Source organism: Amia ocellicauda, chromosome 2 (genome assembly GCF_036373705.1).
Source record: "Amia ocellicauda isolate fAmiCal2 chromosome 2, fAmiCal2.hap1, whole genome shotgun sequence".
NCBI classification, from domain to species: Eukaryota; Metazoa; Chordata; class Actinopteri; order Amiiformes; family Amiidae; genus Amia; species Amia ocellicauda.
In genome coordinates, this window is record NC_089851.1 from 54,916,759 (window position 1) to 54,940,727 (window position 23,969).

The following is a 23,969-nucleotide window of genomic DNA, read 5'->3' on the forward strand; positions in this document are numbered from 1 at the left end:
ATGACTCTCGATATCTAACTCTCTTGCTTGCTATCGCTCCCCCAATGGTCACGTATGTTGCATTCAACGACAACGAAAATCGTGTGCTGGAAATGATTTTTGGCAACTGTGAAGGAACTGCACGAATGCAGCAACCACAACACCTGTGGCGCAATCGGTCAGCGCGTTTGGCTGTTAACCAAAAGGATGGTGGTTCGAATCCACCCTGGGACGGCCCCCTTTTCCCCCCGCCCCTTGTTATTGTTTCTACTTCTGGCGGACAGCTTGCCAGACTGTGGCTACAGTAACCTTAAGCTGCTTGCTGTGGACGGCCATCTTGCAAAAATGTATTGAGCGTTTAGAAACTTCCTTTCCATTGCCTAGGCCAACATAAACCAAGGCACTGCTGGGAGTCGAACCCAGGGTTTCCTGTTTACAAGACAGGCGCTTTGACCAACTAAGCCACGGTGCCAGGACTCTCCCATTCCCCAGTGCCTACACTCAGGCGTAAGGCAAAAAACAAAACAAAACAAAACAAAACAAAACAAAACAAAACAAAACAAAACAAAACAAAACAAAACAAAACAAAACAAAACAAAACAAAACAAAACAAAACAAAACAAAACAAAACAAAACAAAATCTGGATGCAGGCTGCAACAAAGGAAGCACACAGAGGTGAAAACGTAAGGTTAACGGGAGCAACAAGCTCCCTGTTGCGACTGTCCAGGGGCGGCAATGGGAATTGGACGTTGGCCGTTAGGTGCGCGTAGCGCGTGTCCTTTGGGTTCTGGTTCTTCTTTACAAACCGGCGTCTGTCCAGTTGGCTTTCCGGTTCATTACGTCCTCTGATGGCTTTACGATAAGCCTATCTTGCTAAAACTGATGGTCGACAAAGCAGAAGCACAAGCTTCGCAAGGAGCACAGAAAGCCCGCCTAAGGCACCGCTGGGATTTGAACCCAGGACCTCCTGTTTACTAGACAGGCGCTTTAACCAACTAAGCCATGGCGCCAAATCTGCCGCTGCTGCTGCTGATAGTAGAATAACAGCAGATCACGGACCGCTGTCAATCAGGTTCTTGCCATCCATCCATCCATCTATCTATGACTCTCAATATCTAACTCTCTTGCTTGCTATCGCTCCCCCAATGGTCAGTAGCAAAGTAGCATAACAGCAGATCACGGACCACTGTCAATCAGATGCTTGCCTTGCCGTCCATCCATCCATCTATCTATCTATCTATCTATGACTCTTGATATCTAACTCTCTTGCTTGCTATCGCTCCCCCAATGGTCAGTAGCATAGTAGCATAACAGCAGATCACGGACCACTGTCAATCAGATGCTTGCCTTGCCGTCCATCCATCCATCTATCTATCTATCTATCTATGACTCTTGATATCTAACTCTCTTGCTTGCTATCGCTCCCCCAATGGTCAGTAGCATTGTAGCATAACAGCAGATCACGGACCAATGTCAATCAGATGCTTGCCTTGCCGTCCATCCATCCATCTATCTATCTATCTATCTATGACTCTTGATATCTAACTCTCTTGCTTGCTATCGCTCCCCCAATGGTCAGTAGCATTGTAGCATAACAGCAGATCACGGACCACTGTCAATCAGATGCTTGCCTTGCCGTCCATCCATCCATCTATCTATCTATCTATCTATGACTCTTGATATCTAACTCTCTTACTTGCTTTCGCTCACCCAATGGTCAGTAGCATAGTAGCATAACAGCAGATCACGGACCACTGTCAATCAGATGCTTGCCTTGCCGTCCATCCATCCATCTATCTATCTATCTATCTATGACTCTCGATATCTAACTCTCTTGCTTGCTATCGCTCCCCCAATGGTCAGTAGCATTGTAGCATAACAGCAGATCACGGACCAATGTCAATCAGATGCTTGCCTTGCCGTCCATCCATCCATCTATCTATCTATCTATCTATGACTCTCGATATCTAACTCTCTTGCTTGCTATCGCTCCCCCAATGGTCAGTAGCATAGTAGCATAACAGCAGATCACGGACCACTGTCAATCAGATGCTTGCCTTGCCGTCCATCCATCCATCTATCTATCTATCTATCTATGACTCTCGATATCTAACTCTCTTGCTTGCTATCGCTCCCCCAATGGTCACGTATGTTGCATTCAACGACAACGAAAATCGTGTGCTGGAAATGATTTTTGGCAACTGTGAAGGAACTGCACGAATGCAGCAACCACAACACCTGTGGCGCAATCGGTCAGCGCGTTTGGCTGTTAACCAAAAGGATGGTGGTTCGAATCCACCCTGGGACGGCCCCCTTTTCCCCCCGCCCCTTGTTATTGTTTCTACTTCTGGCGGACAGCTTGCCAGACTGTGGCTACAGTAACCTTAAGCTGCTTGCTGTGGACGGCCATCTTGCAAAAATGTATTGAGCGTTTAGAAACTTCCTTTCCATTGCCTAGGCCAACATAAACCAAGGCACTGCTGGGAGTCAAACCCAGGGTTTCCTGTTTACAAGACAGGCGCTTTGACCAACTAAGCCACGGTGCCAGGACTCTCCCATTCCCCAGTGCCTACACTCAGGCGTAAGGCAAAAAACAAAACAAAACAAAACAAAACAAAACAAAACAAAACAAAACAAAACAAAACAAAACAAAACAAAACAAAACAAAACAAAACAAAACAAAACAAAACAAAACAAAACAAAACAAAATCTGGATGCAGACTGCAACAAAGGAAGCACACAGAGGTGAAAACATAAGGTTGACGGGAGCAACAAGCTCCCTGTTGCGACTGTCCAGGGGCGGCAATGGGAATTGGACGTTGGCCGTTCCTCGTGTCCTTTGGGTTCTGGTTCTTCTTTACAAACCGGCGTCTGTCCAGTTGGCTTTCCGGTTCATTACGTCCTCTGATGGCTTTACGATAAGCCTATCTTGCTAAAACTGATGGTCGACAAAGCGGAAGCACAAGCTTCGCAAGGAGCACACAAAGCCCGCCTAAGGCACCGCTGGGATTTGAACCCAGGACCTCCTGTTTACTAGACAGGCGCTTTAACCAACTAAGCCACGGCGCCAAATCTGCCGCTGCTGCTGCTGATAGTAGAATAACAGCAGATCACGGACCGCTGTCAATCAGGTTCTTGCCTTGCCGTCCATCCATCCATCCATCTATCTATGACTCTCAATATCTAACTCTCTTGCTTGCTATCGCTCCCCCAATGGTCAGTAGCATAGTAGCATAACAGCAGATCACGGACCACTGTCAATCAGGTGCTTGCCTTGCCGTCCATCCATCCATCTGTCTATCTATCTATCTATGACTCTTGACATCTAACTCTCTTGCTTGCTATCGCTCCCCCAATGGTCAGAAGCAAAGTAGCATAACAGCAGATCACGGACCACTGTCAATCAGATGCTTGCCTTGCCGTCCATCCATCCATCCATCCATCTATCTATCTATGACTCTTGATATCTAACTCTCTTACTTGCTTTCGCTCACCCAATGGTCAGTAGCATAGTAGCATAACAGCAGATCACGGACCACTGTCAATCAGATGCTTGCCTTGCCGTCCATCCATCCATCTATCTATCTATCTATCTATGACTCTTGATATCTAACTCTCTTGCTTGCTATCGCTCCCCCAATGGTCAGTAGCATAGTAGCATAACAGCAGATCACGGACCACTGTCAATCAGATGCTTGCCTTTCCGTCCATCCATCTATCTATCTATCTATCAATGACTCTCGATATCTAACTCTCTTTCTTGCTATCGCTCCCCCAATGGTCAGTAGCATAACAGCAGATCACGGACCACTGTCAATCAGATGCTTGCCTTGCCGTCCATCCATTCATCCATCTATCTATCTATCTATGACTCTTGATATCTAACTCTCTTGCTTGCTATCGCTCCCCCAATGGTCAGTAGCATAGTAGCATAACAGCAGATCACGGAACACTGTCAATCAGATGCTTGCCTTGCCGTCCATCCATCCATCCATCTATCTATCTATGACTCTTGATATCTAACTCTCTTGCTTGCTATCGCTCCCCCAATGGTCAGTAGCATAGTAGCATAACAGCAGATCACGGAACACTGTCAATCAGATGCTTGCCTTGCCGTCCATCCATCCATCTATCTATCTATCTATCTATCTATCTATGACTCTTGATATCTAACTCTCTTGCTTGCTATCGCTCCCCCAATGGTCAGTAGCATTGTAGCATAACAGCAGATCACGGACCAATGTCAATCAGATGCTTGCCTTGCCGTCCATCCATCCATCTATCTATCTATCTATCTATGACTCTCGATATCTAACTCTCTTGCTTGCTATCGCTCCCCCAATGGTCAGTAGCATAGTAGCATAACAGCAGATCACGGACCACTGTCAATCAGATGCTTGCCTTGCCGTCCATCCATCCATCTATCTATCTATCTATCTATGACTCTCGATATCTAACTCTCTTGCTTGCTATCGCTCCCCCAATGGTCACGTATGTTGCATTCAACGACAACGAAAATCGTGTGCTGGAAATGATTTTTGGCAACTGTGAAGGAACTGCACGAATGCAGCAACCACAACACCTGTGGCGCAATCGGTCAGCGCGTTTGGCTGTTAACCAAAAGGATGGTGGTTCGAATCCACCCTGGGACGGCCCCCTTTTCCCCCCGCCCCTTGTTATTGTTTCTACTTCTGGCGGACAGCTTGCCAGACTGTGGCTACAGTAACCTTAAGCTGCTTGCTGTGGACGGCCATCTTGCAAAAATGTATTGAGCGTTTAGAAACTTCCTTTCCATTGCCTAGGCCAACATAAACCAAGGCACTGCTGGGAGTCAAACCCAGGGTTTCCTGTTTACAAGACAGGCGCTTTGACCAACTAAGCCACGGTGCCAGGACTCTCCCATTCCCCAGTGCCTACACTCAGGCGTAAGGCAAAAAACAAAACAAAACAAAACAAAACAAAACAAAACAAAACAAAACAAAACAAAACAAAACAAAACAAAACAAAACAAAACAAAACAAAACAAAATCTGGATGCAGACTGCAACAAAGGAAGCACACAGAGGTGAAAACATAAGGTTGACGGGAGCAACAAGCTCCCTGTTGCGACTGTCCAGGGGCGGCAATGGGAATTGGACGTTGGCCGTTCCTCGTGTCCTTTGGGTTCTGGTTCTTCTTTACAAACCGGCGTCTGTCCAGTTGGCTTTCCGGTTCATTACGTCCTCTGATGGCTTTACGATAAGCCTATCTTGCTAAAACTGATGGTCGACAAAGCGGAAGCACAAGCTTCGCAAGGAGCACACAAAGCCCGCCTAAGGCACCGCTGGGATTTGAACCCAGGACCTCCTGTTTACTAGACAGGCGCTTTAACCAACTAAGCCACGGCGCCAAATCTGCCGCTGCTGCTGCTGATAGTAGAATAACAGCAGATCACGGACCGCTGTCAATCAGGTTCTTGCCTTGCCGTCCATCCATCCATCCATCTATCTATGACTCTCAATATCTAACTCTCTTGCTTGCTATCGCTCCCCCAATGGTCAGTAGCATAGTAGCATAACAGCAGATCACGGACCACTGTCAATCAGGTGCTTGCCTTGCCGTCCATCCATCCATCTGTCTATCTATCTATCTATGACTCTTGACATCTAACTCTCTTGCTTGCTATCGCTCCCCCAATGGTCAGAAGCAAAGTAGCATAACAGCAGATCACGGACCACTGTCAATCAGATGCTTGCCTTGCCGTCCATCCATCCATCCATCCATCTATCTATCTATGACTCTTGATATCTAACTCTCTTACTTGCTTTCGCTCACCCAATGGTCAGTAGCATAGTAGCATAACAGCAGATCACGGACCACTGTCAATCAGATGCTTGCCTTGCCGTCCATCCATCCATCTATCTATCTATCTATCTATGACTCTTGATATCTAACTCTCTTGCTTGCTATCGCTCCCCCAATGGTCAGTAGCATAGTAGCATAACAGCAGATCACGGACCACTGTCAATCAGATGCTTGCCTTTCCGTCCATCCATCTATCTATCTATCTATCAATGACTCTCGATATCTAACTCTCTTTCTTGCTATCGCTCCCCCAATGGTCAGTAGCATAACAGCAGATCACGGACCACTGTCAATCAGATGCTTGCCTTGCCGTCCATCCATTCATCCATCTATCTATCTATGACTCTTGATATCTAACTCTCTTGCTTGCTATCGCTCCCCCAATGGTCAGTAGCATAGTAGCATAACAGCAGATCACGGAACACTGTCAATCAGATGCTTGCCTTGCCGTCCATCCATCCATCCATCCATCTATCTATCTATGACTCTTGATATCTAACTCTCTTGCTTGCTATCGCTCCCCCAATGGTCAGTAGCATAGTAGCATAACAGCAGATCACGGAACACTGTCAATCAGATGCTTGCCTTGCCGTCCATCCATCTATCTATCTATCTATCTATCTATCTATCTATGACTCTCGATATCTAACTCTCTTGCTTGCTATCGCTCCCCCAATGGTCAGTAGCATTGTAGCATAACAGCAGATCACGGACCAATGTCAATCAGATGCTTGCCTTGCCGTCCATCCATCCATCTATCTATCTATCTATCTATGACTCTCGATATCTAACTCTCTTGCTTGCTATCGCTCCCCCAATGGTCAGTAGCATAGTAGCATAACAGCAGATCACGGACCACTGTCAATCAGATGCTTGCCTTGCCGTCCATCCATCCATCTATCTATCTATCTATCTATGACTCTCGATATCTAACTCTCTTGCTTGCTATCGCTCCCCCAATGGTCACGTATGTTGCATTCAACGACAACGAAAATCGTGTGCTGGAAATGATTTTTGGCAACTGTGAAGGAACTGCATGAATGCAGCAACCACAACACCTGTGGCGCAATCGGTCAGCGCGTTTGGCTGTTAACCAAAAGGATGGTGGTTCGAATCCACCCTGGGACGGCCCCCTTTTCCCCCCGCCCCTTGTTATTGTTTCTACTTCTGGCGGACAGCTTGCCAGACTGTGGCTACAGTAACCTTAAGCTGCTTGCTGTGGACGGCCATCTTGCAAAAATGTATTGAGCGTTTAGAAACTTCCTTTCCATTGCCTAGGCCAACATAAACCAAGGCACTGCTGGGAGTCGAACCCAGGGTTTCCTGTTTACAAGACAGGCGCTTTGACCAACTAAGCCACGGTGCCAGGACTCTCCCATTCCCCAGTGCCTACACTCAGGCGTAAGGCAAAAAACAAAACAAAACAAAACAAAACAAAACAAAACAAAACAAAACAAAACAAAACAAAACAAAACAAAACAAAACAAAACAAAACAAAATCTGGATGCAGACTGCAACAAAGGAAGCACACAGAGGTGAAAACAAAAGGTTGACGGGAGCAACAAGCTCCCTGTTGCGACTGTCCAGGGGCGGCAATGGGAATTGGACGTTGGCCGTAGCGCGTGTCCTTTGGGTTCTGGTTCTTCTTTACAAACCGGCGTCTGTCCAGTTGGCTTTCCGGTTCATTACGTCCTCTGATGGCTTTACGATAAGCCTATCTTGCTAAAACTGATGGTCGACAAAGCGGAAGCACAAGCTTCGCAAGGAGCACACAAAGCCCGCCTAAGGCACCGCTGGGATTTGAACCCAGGACCTCCTGTTTACTAGACAGGCGCTTTAACCAACTAAGCCACGGCGCCAAATCTGCCGCTGCTGCTGCTGATAGTAGAATAACAGCAGATCACGGACCGCTGTCAATCAGGTTCTTGCCTTGCCGTCCATCCATCCATCCATCTATCTATGATTCTCAATATCTAACTCTCTTGCTTGCTATCGCTCCCCCAATGGTCAGTAGCATAGTAGCATAACAGCAGATCACGGACCACTGTCAATCAGGTGCTTGCCTTGCCGTCCATCCATCCATCTGTCTATCTATCTATCTATGACTCTTGACATCTAACTCTCTTGCTTGCTATCGCTCCCCCAATGGTCAGTAGCATAGTATCATAACAGCAGATCACGGACCACTGTCAATCAGATGCTTGCCTTGCCGTCCATCCATCCATCCATCTATCTATCTATGACTCTTGATATCTAACTCTCTTGCTTGCTATCGCTCCCCCAATGGTCAGTAGCATAGTAGCATAACAGCAGATCACGGACCACTGTCAATCAGATGCTTGCCTTGCCGTCCATCCATCCATCCATCCATCTATCTATCTATGACTCTTGATATCTAACTCTCTTGCTTGCTATCGCTCCCCCAATGGTCAGTAGCATAGTATCATAACAGCAGATCACGGACCGCTGTCAATCAGGTTCTTGCCTTGCCGTCCATCCATCCATCCATCCATCTATCTATGACTCTCAAAATCTAACTCTCTTGCTTGCTATCGCTCCCCCAATGGTCAGTAGCATAGTAGCATAACAGCAGATCACGGACCACTGTCAATCAGGTGCTTGCCTTGCCGTCCATCCATCCATCTGTCTATCTATCTATCTATGACTCTTGACATCTAACTCTCTTGCTTGCTATCGCTCCCCCAATGGTCAGAAGCAAAGTAGCATAACAGCAGATCACGGACCACTGTCAATCAGATGCTTGCCTAGCCGTCCATCCATCCATCCATCTATCTATGACTCTTGATATCTAACTCTCTTGCTTGCTATCGCTCCCCCAATGGTCAGTAGCATAGTATCATAACAGCAGATCACGGACCACTGTCAATCAGATGCTTGCCTTGCCGTCCATCCATCCATCTATCTATCTATCTATCTATGACTCTTGATATCTAACTCTCTTGCTTGCTATCGCTCCCCCAATGGTCAGTAGCATTGTAGCATAACAGCAGATCACGGACCACTGTCAATCAGATGCTTGCCTTGCCGTCCATCCATCCATCTATCTATCTATCTATCTATGACTCTTGATATCTAACTCTCTTGCTTGCTATCGCTCCCCCAATGGTCAGTAGCATTGTAGCATAACAGCAGATCACGGACCACTGTCAATCAGATGCTTGCCTTGCCGTCCATCCATCCATCTATCTATCTATCTATCTATCAATGACTCTTGATATCTAACTCTCTTGCTTGCTATCGCTCCCCCAATGGTCAGTAGCATTGTAGCATAACAGCAGATCACGGACCACTGTCAATCAGATGCTTGCCTTGCCGTCCATCCATCCATCTATCTATCTATCTATCAATGACTCTCGATATCTAACTCTCTTACTTGCTATCGCTCCCCCAATGGTCAGTAGCATAACAGCAGATCACGGACCACTGTCAATCAGATGCTTGCCTTGCCGTCCATCCATCCATCCATCTATCTATCTATCTATGACTCTTGTTATCTAACTCTCTTGCTTGCTATCGCTCCCCCAGTGGTCAGTAGCATAGTAGCATAACAGCAGATCACGGAACACTGTCAATCAGATGCTTGCCTTGCCGTCCATCCATCCATCTATCTATCTATCTATCTATCTATCTATCTATCTATCTATCTATCTATCTATCTATCTATCTATGACTCTCGATATCTAACTCTCTTGCATGCTATCGCTCCCCCAATGGTCACGTATGTTGCATTCAACGACAAAGAAAATCGTGTGCTGGAAATGATTTTCGGCAACTGTGAAGGAACTGCACGACTGCAGCAACCACAACACCTCTGTCTGTCTCTGTGGCGCAATCGGTCAGCGCGTTTGGCTGTTAACCAAAAGGATGGTGGTTCGAATCCACCCAGGGACGGCCCACTTTTCCCCCCGCCCCTTGTTATTGTTTCTACTTCTGGCGGACAGCTTGCCAGACTGTGGCTACAGTAACCTTAAGCTGCTTGCTGTGGACGGCCATCTTGCAAAATGTATTGAGCGTTTAGAAACTTCCTTTCCATTGCCTAGGCCATCATAAACCAAGGCACTGCTGGGAGTCGAACCCAGGGTTTCCTGTTTACAAGACAGGCGCTTTGACCAACTAAGCCACGGTGCCAGGACTCTCCCATTCCCCAGTGCCTACACTCAGGCGTAAGGCAAAAAACAAAACAAAACAAAACAAAACAAAACAAAACAAAACAAAACAAAACAAAACAAAACAAAACAAAACAAAACAAAACAAAATCTGGATGCAGGCTGCAACAAAGGAAGCACACAGAGGTGAAAACGTAAGGTTGACGGGAGCAACAAGCTCCCTGTTGCGACTGTCCAGGGGCGGCAATGGGAATTGGACGTTGGCCGTAGCACGTGTCCTTTGGGTTCTGGTTCTTCTTTACAAACCGGCGTCTGTCCAGTTGGCTTTCCGGTTCATTACGTCCTCTGATGGCTTTACGATAAGCCTATCTTGCTAAAACTGATGGTCGACAAAGCAGAAGCACAAGCTTCGCAAGGAGCACAGAAAGCCCGCCTAAGGCACCGCTGGGATTTGAACCCAGGACCTCCTGTTTACTAGACAGGCGCTTTAACCAACTAAGCCACGGCGCCAAATCTGCCGCTGCTGCTGCTGATAGTAGAATAACAGCAGATCACGGACCGCTGTCAATCAGGTTCTTGCCTTGCCGTCCATCCATCCATCCATCTATCTATGACTCTCAATATCTAACTCTCTTGCTTGTTATCGCTCCCCCAATGGTCAGTAGCATAGTAGCATAACAGCAGATCACGGACCACTGTCAATCAGATGCTTGCCTTGCCGTCCATCCATCCATCCATCTATCTATCTATCTATGACTCTTGACATCTAACTCTTTTGCTTGCTATCGCTCCCCCAATGGTCAGTAGCAAAGTAGCATAACAGCAGATCACGGACCACTGTCAATCAGATGCTTGCCTTGCCGTCCATCCATCCATCTATCTATCTATCTATCTATGACTCTTGATATCTAACTCTCTTGCTTGCTATCGCTCCCCCAATGGTCAGTAGCATTGTAGCATAACAGCAGATCACGGACCAATGTCAATCAGATGCTTGCCTTGCCGTCCATCCATCCATCCATCTATCTATCTATCTATGACTCTTGACATCTAACTCTCTTGCTTGCTATCGCTCCCCCAATGGTCAGTAGCAAAGTAGCATAACAGCAGATCACGGACCACTGTCAATCAGATGCTTGCCTTGCCGTCCATCCATCCATCTATCTATCTATCTATCTATGACTCTTGATATCTAACTCTCTTGCTTGCTATCGCTCCCCCAATGGTCAGTAGCATTGTAGCATAACAGCAGATCACGGACCAATGTCAATCAGATGCTTGCCTTGCCGTCCATCCATCCATCCATCTATCTATCTATCTATGACTCTTGACATCTAACTCTCTTGCTTGCTATCGCTCCCCCAATGGTCAGTAGCAAAGTAGCATAACAGCAGATCACGGACCACTGTCAATCAGATGCTTGCCTTGCCGTCCATCCATCCATCTATCTATCTATCTATCTATGACTCTTGATATCTAACTCTCTTGCTTGCTATCGCTCCCCCAATGGTCAGTAGCATTGTAGCATAACAGCAGATCACGGACCAATGTCAATCAGATGCTTGCCTTGCCGTCCATCCATCCATCTATCTATCTATCTATCTATGACTCTCGATATCTAACTCTCTTGCTTGCTATCGCTCCCCCAATGGTCAGTAGCATAGTAGCATAACAGCAGATCACGGACCACTGTCAATCAGATGCTTGCCTTGCCGTCCATCCATCCATCTATCTATCTATCTATCTATGACTCTTGATATCTAACTCTCTTGCTTGCTATCGCTCCCCCAATGGTCAGTAGCATAGTAGCATAACAGCAGATCACGGACCACTGTCACTCAGATGCTTGCCTTGCCGTCCATCCATCCATCCATCTATCTATCTATCTATCAATGACTCTCGATATCTAACTCTCTTGCTTGCTATCGCTCCCCCAATGGTCAGTAGCATAGTAGCATAACAGCAGATCACGGACCACTGTCAATCAGATGCTTGCCTTGCCGTCCATCCATCCATCTATCTATCTATGACTCTCGATATCTAACTCTCTTGCTTGCTATCGCTCCCCCAATGGTCAGTAGCATAGTAGCATAACAGCAGATCACGGACCACTGTCACTCAGATGCTTGCCTTGCCGTCCATCCATCCATCCATCTATCTATCTATCTATCAATGACTCTCGATATCTAACTCTCTTGCTTGCTATCGCTCCCCCAATGGTCAGTAGCATAGTAGCATAACAGCAGATCACGGACCACTGTCAATCAGATGCTTGCCTTGCCGTCCATCCATCCATCCATCTATCTATCTATGACTCTTGTTATCTAACTCTCTTGCTTGCTATCGCTCCCCCAATGGTCAGTAGCATAGTAGCATAACAGCAGATCACGGAACACTGTCAATCAGATGCTTGCCTTGCCGTCCATCCATCCATCTATCTATCTATCTATCTATCTATCTATCTATCTATCTATCTATCTATCTATCTATCTATCTATCTATGACTCTCGATATCTAACTCTCTTGCATGCTATCGCTCCCCCAATGGTCACGTATGTTGCATTCAACGACAAAGAAAATCGTGTGCTGGAAATGATTTTCGGCAACTGTGAAGGAACTGCACGACTGCAGCAACCACAACACCTCTGTCTGTCTCTGTGGCGCAATCGGTCAGCGCGTTTGGCTGTTAACCAAAAGGATGGTGGTTCGAATCCACCCAGGGACGGCCCACTTTTCCCCCCGCCCCTTGTTATTGTTTCTACTTCTGGCGGACAGCTTGCCAGACTGTGGCTACAGTAACCTTAAGCTGCTTGCTGTGGACGGCCATCTTGCAAAATGTATTGAGCGTTTAGAAACTTCCTTTCCATTGCCTAGGCCATCATAAACCAAGGCACTGCTGGGAGTCGAACCCAGGGTTTCCTGTTTACAAGACAGGCGCTTTGACCAACTAAGCCACGGTGCCAGGACTCTCCCATTCCCCAGTGCCTACACTCAGGCGTAAGGCAAAAAACAAAACAAAACAAAACAAAACAAAACAAAACAAAACAAAACAAAACAAAACAAAACAAAACAAAACAAAACAAAACAAAACAAAACAAAACAAAACAAAACAAAACAAAACAAAACAAAACAAAATCTGGATGCAGGCTGCAACAAAGGAAGCACACAGAGGTGAAAACGTAAGGTTGACGGGAGCAACAAGCTCCCTGTTGCGACTGTCCAGGGGCGGCAATGGGAATTGGACGTTGGCCGTAGCACGTGTCCTTTGGGTTCTGGTTCTTCTTTACAAACCGGCGTCTGTCCAGTTGGCTTTCCGGTTCATTACGTCCTCTGATGGCTTTACGATAAGCCTATCTTGCTAAAACTGATGGTCGACAAAGCAGAAGCACAAGCTTCGCAAGGAGCACAGAAAGCCCGCCTAAGGCACCGCTGGGATTTGAACCCAGGACCTCCTGTTTACTAGACAGGCGCTTTAACCAACTAAGCCACGGCGCCAAATCTGCCGCTGCTGCTGCTGATAGTAGAATAACAGCAGATCACGGACCGCTGTCAATCAGGTTCTTGCCTTGCCGTCCATCCATCCATCCATCTATCTATGACTCTCAATATCTAACTCTCTTGCTTGTTATCGCTCCCCCAATGGTCAGTAGCATAGTAGCATAACAGCAGATCACGGACCACTGTCAATCAGATGCTTGCCTTGCCGTCCATCCATCCATCCATCTATCTATCTATCTATGACTCTTGACATCTAACTCTTTTGCTTGCTATCGCTCCCCCAATGGTCAGTAGCAAAGTAGCATAACAGCAGATCACGGACCACTGTCAATCAGATGCTTGCCTTGCCGTCCATCCATCCATCTATCTATCTATCTATCTATGACTCTTGATATCTAACTCTCTTGCTTGCTATCGCTCCCCCAATGGTCAGTAGCATTGTAGCATAACAGCAGATCACGGACCAATGTCAATCAGATGCTTGCCTTGCCGTCCATCCATCCATCCATCTATCTATCTATCTATGACTCTTGACATCTAACTCTCTTGCTTGCTATCGCTCCCCCAATGGTCAGTAGCAAAGTAGCATAACAGCAGATCACGGACCACTGTCAATCAGATGCTTGCCTTGCCGTCCATCCATCCATCTATCTATCTATCTATCTATGACTCTTGATATCTAACTCTCTTGCTTGCTATCGCTCCCCCAATGGTCAGTAGCATTGTAGCATAACAGCAGATCACGGACCAATGTCAATCAGATGCTTGCCTTGCCGTCCATCCATCCATCTATCTATCTATCTATCTATGACTCTCGATATCTAACTCTCTTGCTTGCTATCGCTCCCCCAATGGTCAGTAGCATAGTAGCATAACAGCAGATCACGGACCACTGTCAATCAGATGCTTGCCTTGCCGTCCATCCATCCATCTATCTATCTATCTATCTATGACTCTTGATATCTAACTCTCTTGCTTGCTATCGCTCCCCCAATGGTCAGTAGCATAGTAGCATAACAGCAGATCACGGACCACTGTCACTCAGATGCTTGCCTTGCCGTCCATCCATCCATCCATCTATCTATCTATCTATCAATGACTCTCGATATCTAACTCTCTTGCTTGCTATCGCTCCCCCAATGGTCAGTAGCATAGTAGCATAACAGCAGATCACGGACCACTGTCAATCAGATGCTTGCCTTGCCGTCCATCCATCCATCTATCTATCTATCTATCTATGACTCTTGATATCTAACTCTCTTGCTTGCTATCGCTCCCCCAATGGTCAGTAGCATTGTAGCATAACAGCAGATCACGGACCAATGTCAATCAGATGCTTGCCTTGCCGTCCATCCATCCATCTATCTATCTATCTATCTATGACTCTCGATATCTAACTCTCTTGCTTGCTATCGCTCCCCCAATGGTCAGTAGCATAGTAGCATAACAGCAGATCACGGACCACTGTCAATCAGATGCTTGCCTTGCCGTCCATCCATCCATCTATCTATCTATCTATGACTCTTGATATCTAACTCTCTTGCTTGCTATCGCTCCCCCAATGGTCAGTAGCATTGTAGCATAACAGCAGATCACGGACCAATGTCAATCAGATGCTTGCCTTGCCATCCATCCATCCATCTATCTATCTATCTATCTATGACTCTCGATATCTAACTCTCTTGCTTGCTATCGCTCCCCCAATGGTCAGTAGCATAGTAGCATAACAGCAGATCACGGACCACTGTCAATCAGATGCTTGCCTTGCCGTCCATCCATCCATCTATCTATCTATCTAGCTAGCTATCTATCTATGACTCTCGATATCTAACTCTCTTGCTTGCTATCGCTCCCCCAATGGTCACGTATGTTGCATTCAACGACAAAGAAAATCGTGTGCTGGAAATGATTTTTGGCAACTGTGAAGGAACTGCACGACTGCAGCAACCACAACACCTCTGTATGTGTCTGTGGCGCAATCGGTCAGCGTGTTTGGCTGTTAACCAAAAGGATTGTGGTTTGATTCCACCCAGGGACGGCCCACTTTTCCCCCGGCCCCTTGTTATTGTTTCTGCTTCTGGCGGTCAGCTTGCCAGACTGCGGCTACAGTAACCTTAAGCTGCTTGCTGCGGACGGCTATCTTGCAAAAATGTATTGAGCGTTTAGAAACTTCCTTTCCATTGCCTAGGCCAACATAAACCAAGGCACTGCTGGGCGTCGAACCCAGGGTTTCCTGTTTACAAGGCAGGCACTTTGACCAACTAAGCCACGGTGCCAGGACTCTCCCATTCTCCAGTACCTACACCCAGGCGTAAGAAACAAAACAACTGCTTGAGGCAGACCCTCACCTGATCACCACATGTGGTTACACTTTAAGAAGGGGTGAGTTTAAGGTCATCGGTAACATCACAAAGGTTGGCAGCATTTTACATGAATATGTAAAGTAAAAAACACACACTACATGTAAATAAGCCATAATACTTGTTTAGTGTATGTAAGCTCGTTCTGTAATCATACATCATCCATACTAGTATTTAATAATTGAATTAACTATACACAACCTACTTGCTCAATTCACTCTTGTTACCGTGTAATTACAGTGCAAGTAAATTGTAATAATTGTAGCGTTGTATATTGGGCCATATTTTACATGTAACTATATATTTCATATTTGTCCAATTAATGTACATTTGTCTTTGTTTTTTTTAGCTGGTACCAAAACATTGGTCTCTGGAACTAAAAGGTCGGAAATTGGAAGAACTATTAATGACAAATGAATGACCGCTGATACAAGTAAATAGTGTTTCCTCAAATCTAAAGTGAGACCTTTTTGAATGAATCTGTAATACATGCCCTATACACTCACCTAAAGGATTATTAGGAACACCTGTTCAATTTCTCATTAATGCAATTATCTAACCAACCAATCACATGGCAGTTGCTTCAATGCATTTAGGGGTGTGGTCCTGGTCAAGACAATCTCCTGAACTCCAAACTGAATGTCTGAATGGGAAAGAAAGGTGATTTAAGCCATTTTGAGCGTGGCATGGTTGTTGGTGCCAGACGGGCCGGTCTGAGTATTTCACAATCTGCTCAGTTACTGGGATTTTCACGCACAACCATTTCTAGGGTTTACAAAGAATGGTGTGAAAAGGGAAAAACATCCAGTATGCGGCAGTCCTGTGGGCGAAAATGCCTTGTTGATGCTAGAGGTCAGAGGAGAATGGGCCGACTGATTCAAGCTGATAGAAGAGCAACTTTGACTGAAATAACCACTCGTTACAACCGAGGTATGCAGCAAAGCATTTGTGAAGCCACAACACGTACAACCTTGAGGCGGATGGGCTACAACAGCAGAAGACCCCACCGGGTACCACTCATCTCCACTACAAATAGGAGAAAGAGGCTACAATTTGCACAAGCTCACCAAAATTGGACAGTTGAAGACTGAAAAAATGTTGCCTGGTCTGATGAGTCTCGATTTCTGTTGAGACATTCAGATGGTAGAGTCAGAATTTGGCGTAAACAGAATGAGAACATGGATCCATCATACCTTGTTACCACTGTGCAGGCTGGTGGTGGTGGGGGATGTTTTCTTGGCACACTTTATGCCCCTTATTGCCAATTGGGCATCGTTTAAATGCCACGGCCTACCTGAGCATTGTTTCTGACCATGTCCATCCCTTTATGACCACCATGTACCCATCCTCTGATGGCTACTTCCAGCAGGATAATGCACCATGTCACAAAGGTCGAATCATTTCAAATTGGTTTCTTGAACATGACAATGAGTTCACTGTACTAAACTGGCCCCCACAGTTACCAGATCTCAGCCCAATAGAGCATCTTTGGGATGTGGTGGAACGGGAGCTTTGTGCCCTGGATGTGCATCCCACAAATCTCCATCAATTGCAAGATGCTATCCTATCAATATGGGCCAACATTTCTAAAGAATGCTTTCAGCACCTTGTTGAATCAATGCCACGTAGAATTAAGGCAGTTCTGAAGGCAAAAGTGGGTCAAACACCAAGTGAGTACCAAGTGAAATCTATTAAAGTATTGAAGTATCCCAATGTTATAAGTTACACTTCATGTATACATGTGTTTGGAAGTTTATCCAAATATATTCTACCAGTATATTTAGAATGCAACATTTTTGCAGTCTAATATATTCACAGTATACAATACATGCAATATGAGATTGTTGTGTATTTAGCAGTATACTAAATGTATATTATAAGGAGACATATATGTATGCATTTTTATATATTTAGTATAAAATACATGTGTAGATGTTACAGTATATTTGCATATAATTATATATATTAAAAACAAGTTTACATATAATTCTGAATATACTTAAGTTATATTAAACAATATTTGTATTGTATAATATAGTGTATTTGACCATATTTATGTATCAAGTGACATACTAAAACTGCAATTGATATTTAAAAGTATATTTTCACCATATATTATAAAATGGTATTCACATTTATAAAACATATTAATACATTAAAATACATTTCATATTTCAGAATAATATATATTTTTTAATATTTTATTTTTGTAAGGGTATCTTCCATAAATGCAGTTTTACCAAACAAAGGATAACCAGGAAAGGTTGGTGGAGGAGATTACGCAGTTTTGGCAGCCCATTCTGAAACCCACTGCAGAATATATTCTGGCAGGAGGTCTGATTAAAATACTGGAAAATCTTCAATCAAAGTCAAGAAATGTGTCAAAAGGCTTCCAGTTTCCTTTCCTGCCATGAGAAGTATGCTGATTTCAGAACCTCTATGAAGTAGATTCCTTATTTTTCAAAAAATAAGTAATGGTTATTTTTTTCACTGTTTCCTCAATATATTAATAATAAACTGTTTTATTTTTTTCTGCAAAATAAGTAAAGTTTACTTATTTATTTCTGGAGAAATAAGTAATAGTTACTCATTCCTTATTTCTGTTTCCCTGTTTTTTCACAAAATAAGTAATGGTTATTTCAAAAATCCCTGTTTACAAATGTAAGGACTTATAGGACAACAGCATTACATACAGATAGATAACATACATTAGTTATTATGCTAACAAGTGTCCATTATAAACAATCTATTAACAAATTATTGATTATGTTATTGTTATATGATTATTACAAATTATACATATATTAGACATTTTTATTTAAACATTTTTGCTATACTATGTAGTTTGCATGTTCTCCCCGTGTCCACGTGGGTTTCCTCCCACCGTCCAAAGACATGTGGGTTAGGTTAATTGGCTTCTCTAAATTGCCCTGTATGTGGGTGTGTCTGCGTGTGTGTGTGTGTGTGTGTGTGTTGCCCAGCGATGGACTGGGGTCCCGTCCTGGGTGTATTCCTGCCTTGTGCCCTTTGCCTGCCGGGATCAGTGCTCGGCGACCTTCGCCAGGATAACTGGTTTCAAAAATGGATGGATAATAGCAGTAATTAACTGGCATGGCAGTTAATGATAATAGATTGATATCGGTGTGCGAATGTCATGTTATTATACCCTTTATTAAATATGTTATTAAATACCTTAAAACATATTATAGCAAAAAAGTTTAAAAATGTCTAATATATTTATAATTTGTAAAATTAATCATATAATAATAACATAACATCTTAATAGATTGTTTATAATGGACACTTAAAATAAAGCATTACCATTATTCTTAATACATGGATACAAGATAATCAACAACATGGGAGGGCTTGAGAATCTGCTATGGCTTTGTGCAAGGAAATTTGGCACTGAATAAATGTTGGCTACGGCAAACATGCGCTGCTGTACAGGCTGACAGAGACACTGTGATGCATTTCTTCAATGAGTGATGCTTACTTAATCTTTATTTCCATTTCCCAGTTTAAGGACACTTATCTCTACAGCATTACTTCAGTAGTTCACGCAGCCCCCTATAGAAGTCAGCGGAAGATGTAGTGATTGAAGTAATGGAGGTATCTTGGCCTGTACACACTTGGCAGAGGGAACGACAGCCTGGCCATGGAACAACTACCCCCAGCTCCATCTTGAGATTAGCGATTGTTCTCTTGATTGTTGACATTGACACAGATACGCCTACCTCCTGGAGGGTATTCTTGATCTGGCCAACTGTTGTGAAGGGGTTTTCCTCACCAGGGAAAATATTCTGTCATCCACCACAGTTGTTTTCCGTGGTGTTCCTGGCCTTTTGGTGTTCCTGCGCTCACCAGTACGTTCTTATTAGTGGATTTGGCCCCACCTAATGTTTTTGCTCTCTGATTGGTTTGTTTTGATATCTAAGGCAAAACACCCCAAGAACAAGCAGGATCTAAAGACAGCTGTAGTGCAGGCCTGGCATAGCATCACCAGGGAAGAAACCCAGCATCTGGTGATGTCTATGGGTTCCAGACTTCAGGCAGTCATTGACTGCAAAGGATTTGCAACTGATAGGGAGACATTTTACTCCCTCAATAAACAGGCGGACAAGGAATACTCAGGACCCGATTTAACTGAAATAATACCAAAATAGTTTATTCAGCTACAACTAAGTGCTCTGGAGATGGTCAGTCAGCAAGACACATCTAAGGTTTTTCTAAAGAACATGCTATCATATACAAGATGACTCCCTTTGGTTGCTGGGCAACTGGATGACGTCAATGATGTACCCCAAACTTGATCACAGACTTCTCCTTTGTCTTCTGTTTTCTCTATAGCCTTGGATGAAAATGTTTTTCTAAAAATCAGCTACACAGAACTACTGCACCTGTCCTCTGCGGAGCAATACACAAAGCTTAAATTCATACATGGGTTACACAATCTTACTGCAACAATGGTGCAAATATATTTGGCATTCGGACAGGCCACTGTCCCGCATCACAACCAAGTATTGAAACTCACAATTTAATTAATGATTATGTTAGTTTGTCCAAATACTTTTGAGCCCCTAAAATTGGGGGGACCACATAAAAATTGGTTTAATTCCTACACCATTCACCCGATTTGGATGTAACTACCCTCCAATTAAAGATGAAAGTCTACACTTAAAGCACATCTTGATTGTTTCCTTTCCAATCCATTGTGATGGTGTACAGAGCCAAATTGACAATTGGGTCTGTCCAAATATTTATGGACCGGACTGTATACCTGTAAAGAAGGACTGCCATGGCGGGGAACCCAGGTGCGGAGTGAGAGGTGGTCAGAAACAGGCTGTGGTCAATGCCGGCAAACCGTAATGTCCAGGGAAATCCACAAGTCCTGGTCGATAAGACAAGCAGGGGGTCAATGATCAGGCAAACAGGCTGGTAGGGAGAATACGGGAATTGGTGGAGGAACACGTGGAGGTTGTAAACAATCAATAACAAAAGGATACAAGACTTAGCAGTGAATTAAAGTCACAGAGGGGTTTATATGTGTAGCAGAGAGGAGCAGAGGACGGTGAAGGAGGGTGCTGGTCCAATGGGAGTTCGAGGATGATAGAACAAGTGCACATGGTGCCGAGGAATGTTAAGTGGCTGATTGCTGGGGAATGTGAGGGTTTAGAATTCCGGTGATGCTGACCTCTGCAGGGGAGCTTGTGAATTGCGGGATGTGTGGGATTCAACAGTGACAATACCACTTGTTATTGTGTGTTTGAGTTTACTTGCATGGATTGTCTATTCATGTCAATATTAAAATTCCAAAGCATAACATTTATTCACAACATGCTTTAGTGTTAAATGTTTGATATGGCAGCGCATATAAAGGTGTATACAGCTCTGGAAAAAATTAAGAGACCAGTGCACAATTATCAGTTTCTCTGGTTTTACTATTTATAGGTATATGTTTTGGTAAAATGAACATTTTTGTTTTATTCTATAAACTGCTGAAAACATTTTTCCCAAATTCCAAATAAAAATATTGTCATTTAGAGCATTTATTTGCAGAAATTTACAACTGGACAAAATTACAAAAAAGATGCAGTGTTGTCAGACCTCAAATAATGCAAAGAAAATAAGTTCATATTAATTTTTAAAAAACATAATACTAATGTTTTAACTTACAAAGAGTTCAGAAATTAATATTTGGTGATTTTCAATCACAGCATTCATGCGTCTTGGCATGCTCTCCACCAGTCTTTCACATCGCTGTTGGGTGACTTTATGCCACTCCTGGCGCACAAATTCAAGCAACTCGGCTTTGATTGATGCGTCCTTCACAAAGACAAATCTGCATCTCTTCCTGCTTGTCTGCTATCTCTGCCTGGATGCACTCACACCACCTCAAGCTCAACCTCTCCAAATCTTTTTTACATTCCGTTAATTCCTTTAGAAATCAGGATAAATTGGGTAAAACCAGAAAAGCATCTAATTAATTCTCATTCAGGAGTCAACATAAAAAACAGAAAAGAAACAGAAAACCATCCTGAGGTTCTGTGACACCGAAGAAGGTTTCCTACTGTTCACAGAGAAAGGGGAGCAATTGCTTGCCCCAGTGGAGGACCTTCTACGGCAGATGGGATTGAAGACTGTGGAGGAGATCGAACAGCTTCTCCCTGTAGTAGCAGACATAACTATCCAAAGTAAAAAAAAAATGCAATCAATCTATTGCAATTAGCAATGAGGAGTAGCATTTAGTGCTATTGTTTGGCTCCAAACCAGAAGCCTATTGGATGATGTGTTATTTTAAATAAGTATGTATAATATAAAAATAGTAACAGACTGATTTGTTTTTTTGTATACACATATTTTACTGTTTTAGTTTTTAATTTACTTTTTTTTAATTAAGTTAATTACATGCAATTAAATGTGTGTGTATATATATGTTTCCAATTTTGTTTACTTTTTAACAAAATTAAAGTGTTCCGAAGCCCAACCCTGCAGCAACACCAGTCTATCACAAGGCAACTCTAATTATCTCTAATTAAGGACACAAGTCTAACACAGGGTAACTCTAATTCTAATGTTTGTTATATTTCTTTTTGATAATTTTCAAGATAAGAAAATGTACAAACAAATGATATATGCCAATATTCAGTAAATAATTATCCATTAAGTTTAATCTGAGGATTTTTACAGCTTTTCTTCTACCCCCAAAATTCCAACTCCTGTTACAACTTTGGTAGAAACATAGTATACATACCAGCCAATTAATTCCCTATATTATCCTTATCTAATAGCCTTAGCTTATTTTCCTTAAACACCTTTTTCAAATCGTTTAACGTTTCGATTATTTTCAAAAACTACTACTAGTAGCTTACTACTGTTAACAATAACTTACATGTACTTATAGTAACTTACATACTGTAGCATTGGAGGGGCATTTTATTGGTTATTATGAATTATTATTTATTATTTTGTTTTGTAAGGATAAGGGTGTCTGCCAAGAGATAAATAATAATAATAATTTAATTATTGAAACAGCGATACACAGCAGACCGACACTGTACACACTGCCGGTTTTTCTGCCGCTCACGCTTGGCTGCCTGAAGAGCTGGAGTCTCTGGCCTGCGCCCCCTCCTCCCCTGTCTGCTGGCCAGGAGCCGTAAGTGTCCATCCTCATTTCTGATGCCAACGTAGTATTTTCAGCGGGGGAAAACAAGTAGCCCACAAATCGCTTGCTTACTTGCTGCTAGATTTATTGAAGAAAAAAACTACGCGCCTCTTGCCCAGAAGAAGTTCACACAGTTCCAGGTGTTGCTCCGCACACGTGGTCACCAACTCTAAAACCCCTGCACACACCCTAATAAACCCCAGCTACCTTACCTAAATTAGCATAACACATTTTTAAATAAATTAAACTGAGCACTTTATCTCCGTTGTTACACATACATAGTATTAATAATTATACTGTTCTTACCATATGTAAATCCTGCAATAAATCATTCCCCAGCGTGAAGTAATTTTCACAAAACGAAATCCAAATATAAATTTTTGCTAGTCTTTAGATGTGCCCAGCAAATGTAGTCTGTAACTCTAAGTTAAAACTTTAATAACACTCATGTATTACAATCAAACTTGAAAAATAGGGCATCCAAAACAGGAATGTCACAAAATGTTGTATCACTATATTAAAATAATATCATATGAAAGCTGTTGGGACTGAGGGACGGAAGCTCAGTTCGTTAGCTTTGCCCCTCATATTAGGAATTGGGGGTGCACAAAATGTACTAATTTATGTTTAATCTTAATTGTAAACTACTGTAAATAAATGAATAAACATATCAAGATGGCTTCCTTTGATCTACTGGCAGAGGTCTGGTCTCATAGTTCTCAAAGCAACTGTTGATCCATAATGATGAGGTGACCTCTCCAGCCACAGATTAGCCACAGAAATCTTGAAGGAGATGCTGGGAGTGACTTCTGCAGTGTCAGAACAGCCTTGCTAAAATTTGCTTGCTTGACAATTAATACAATTGGCTCTGTTGACATGTTTTTCAATCATTAATATAAAACATTATACAGTTTATACAAAACATTAATACCGGCTCTTCAAAAAGTTTTACATTTATATTTATAAATGTTATTTTGTATACTGGTAAGTTAGCCT

The 23,969-nt window shown here is 43.4% G+C and overlaps 14 non-coding genes across 14 annotated transcripts; 2 read left to right on the forward strand and 12 right to left on the reverse strand.

The window, feature by feature from the left end:
• Positions 1-377: 377 nt before the first annotated feature.
• trnat-ugu (transfer RNA threonine (anticodon UGU)) lies at positions 378-451 on the reverse strand. The gene has a single exon. It is a non-coding gene; the product is annotated as a tRNA-Thr (tRNA).
• Positions 452-916: 465 nt separating this feature from the next.
• Positions 917-990, reverse strand: trnat-agu (transfer RNA threonine (anticodon AGU)). The gene has a single exon. It is a non-coding gene; the product is annotated as a tRNA-Thr (tRNA).
• A 1,462-nt stretch (positions 991-2,452) lies between these two features.
• trnat-ugu (transfer RNA threonine (anticodon UGU)) lies at positions 2,453-2,526 on the reverse strand. The gene has a single exon. It is a non-coding gene; the product is annotated as a tRNA-Thr (tRNA).
• Positions 2,527-2,975: 449 nt separating this feature from the next.
• Positions 2,976-3,049, reverse strand: trnat-agu (transfer RNA threonine (anticodon AGU)). Its single transcript has one exon. It is a non-coding gene; the product is annotated as a tRNA-Thr (tRNA).
• Positions 3,050-4,796: 1,747 nt separating this feature from the next.
• Positions 4,797-4,870, reverse strand: trnat-ugu (transfer RNA threonine (anticodon UGU)). Its single transcript has one exon. It is a non-coding gene; the product is annotated as a tRNA-Thr (tRNA).
• A 424-nt stretch (positions 4,871-5,294) lies between these two features.
• trnat-agu (transfer RNA threonine (anticodon AGU)) lies at positions 5,295-5,368 on the reverse strand. The gene has a single exon. It is a non-coding gene; the product is annotated as a tRNA-Thr (tRNA).
• A 1,747-nt stretch (positions 5,369-7,115) lies between these two features.
• trnat-ugu (transfer RNA threonine (anticodon UGU)) lies at positions 7,116-7,189 on the reverse strand. Its single transcript has one exon. It is a non-coding gene; the product is annotated as a tRNA-Thr (tRNA).
• A 419-nt stretch (positions 7,190-7,608) lies between these two features.
• trnat-agu (transfer RNA threonine (anticodon AGU)) lies at positions 7,609-7,682 on the reverse strand. Its single transcript has one exon. It is a non-coding gene; the product is annotated as a tRNA-Thr (tRNA).
• Positions 7,683-9,661: 1,979 nt separating this feature from the next.
• Positions 9,662-9,735, forward strand: trnan-guu (transfer RNA asparagine (anticodon GUU)). The gene has a single exon. It is a non-coding gene; the product is annotated as a tRNA-Asn (tRNA).
• Positions 9,736-9,898: 163 nt separating this feature from the next.
• Positions 9,899-9,972, reverse strand: trnat-ugu (transfer RNA threonine (anticodon UGU)). The gene has a single exon. It is a non-coding gene; the product is annotated as a tRNA-Thr (tRNA).
• Positions 9,973-10,386: 414 nt separating this feature from the next.
• trnat-agu (transfer RNA threonine (anticodon AGU)) lies at positions 10,387-10,460 on the reverse strand. The gene has a single exon. It is a non-coding gene; the product is annotated as a tRNA-Thr (tRNA).
• A 2,141-nt stretch (positions 10,461-12,601) lies between these two features.
• Positions 12,602-12,675, forward strand: trnan-guu (transfer RNA asparagine (anticodon GUU)). Its single transcript has one exon. It is a non-coding gene; the product is annotated as a tRNA-Asn (tRNA).
• Positions 12,676-12,838: 163 nt separating this feature from the next.
• On the reverse strand, positions 12,839-12,912 carry trnat-ugu (transfer RNA threonine (anticodon UGU)). The gene has a single exon. It is a non-coding gene; the product is annotated as a tRNA-Thr (tRNA).
• A 459-nt stretch (positions 12,913-13,371) lies between these two features.
• trnat-agu (transfer RNA threonine (anticodon AGU)) lies at positions 13,372-13,445 on the reverse strand. Its single transcript has one exon. It is a non-coding gene; the product is annotated as a tRNA-Thr (tRNA).
• Between the last annotated feature and the right edge of the window lie 10,524 nt (positions 13,446-23,969).